Consider the following 1,613-nt stretch of genomic DNA (forward strand, 5'->3'; position numbering starts at 1 on the left):
TTATTTGATGGGGGGCAGGGGGCTCTGGAACATTTCAGCCTTTCAGGTACATGCCATCATGATCCACAGTTTCCAAGGGAGGAAGCTCAGCCCCAGAGGGGTTACGTAACCTGCCTAAGGTCACACAGGGCAAACACTGGAACCAAGCTGCGTAACTCCAGAGTCTTCAATAGCCGCCGCAATGCTTATGACATGTAATTGGGCTGCTTCGGCTGGCGCATGCCTTCTGCTCATGTGATTATCCCTTTCTAAACTGCCATCAAGAGCATTTTTCTCTGGGGGTGTTGCTCAGTGGTAGAACACTTGCCCAGCATGCACAGGGCCCTGGGTTCCATTCTCAGCACCAGAAAAAAGCATTTTTCTCTACTCTTCTAACTAGATTGAGAAGTAGGGGGGATGCCGTGGGTGGAACTGAGGACCTGATGCCTCCTAAGCAGGCTGTGTACCACTGAGCTACACCCCCACACCCCCATCTCCAACTAGATTATTTAGTGATAGTTAAGGACCTAGTGTTTAGAACATTCTCGTGGTTCATCTTAGTGACCGGGTGCCCTTTTCTGAGCATGACAAGAAGCGTGACCCAATGTTTGTTCCAACCTAATTGGCCTAATGATAGACCAGCTCCATACCTTTGCTCAGCCAGTTCCTTATACTCCCCATCCTGCCCTTCTCCACCAAGCTAAAGCCTACCCATATCCCCAAGGCTTAATTTATTGGCAAGTTCATAGTCATCCTGTCCCCATCCTAACCTCTCTCATGAAAAGTTGTCCTTTCTGTACCACTATGAGGTACAGAAAGGTACTTTCTTTCTTTTTTTTTTTTATTTTTTTATCTGTGGATGGACACAAGATCTTTTATTTTATTTATCTATTTTTATGTGCTGCTGAGGATCCAACCCAGTGCCTCACGTGTTCTAGGCAAGCGCTCCACCACTGAGCCACACAACCCCAGCCCCCTTCTCTACTACCCGACAATGTCTTGAACATAGTAGGCCCTTGAAAATACTTGCCAGTTGACCAATGAATAAAACATGAGACCTGACTGTGGTTTCTGTGGACATTTCTGGTGGCCATCTTTTCCATCCCCACAAGCCTGGCCACTCCCCAGGAGATATCCATTACAGGTTTCACTTCATTTCAGAATGCTAGGCAGGGTCCAAATAGAAAAGCCTGCTTCCTTCCAAGAAATCCCCGTGACCGGCTACTCCTAGAGTCAGTTCCAAAAGAATCCAACCAGCATTAATTAAACTCCTACTCTGCTCCCTGGGCACAGTGTGAGGCATACAGAATATCGAAAGTGAATCAGATCTAGGGTCTGCCTTTCCATCTAGAATATTATAATCAGGACCACACAGACATTGTATGGGTCTCCCCCACTCAGTGGTAAACTTTATAAGAACCAGGGTCATGCCCAGTGTCGTTCACTGCTCTGTCTCCATGATGTAGCTCAGAAACAAGTTCAGAAATCATGTGTTGAATGTGAACGTGCAGAGAACTTTGCCATGTTACCTCATTTCGTCTTTACCCCTGTGCAATAAATTTAGTACAGTTCTTCCTTTTGGAGGGGCCAGGGGGTAACCAGGGATTGAACCCAGGGGCATTTAACCACTGAGC

The sequence above is a fragment of the Marmota marmota genome, unplaced genomic scaffold, assembly GCF_001458135.2.
Source record: "Marmota marmota marmota unplaced genomic scaffold, marMar, whole genome shotgun sequence".
NCBI lineage: Eukaryota > Metazoa > Chordata > Mammalia > Rodentia > Sciuridae > Marmota > Marmota marmota.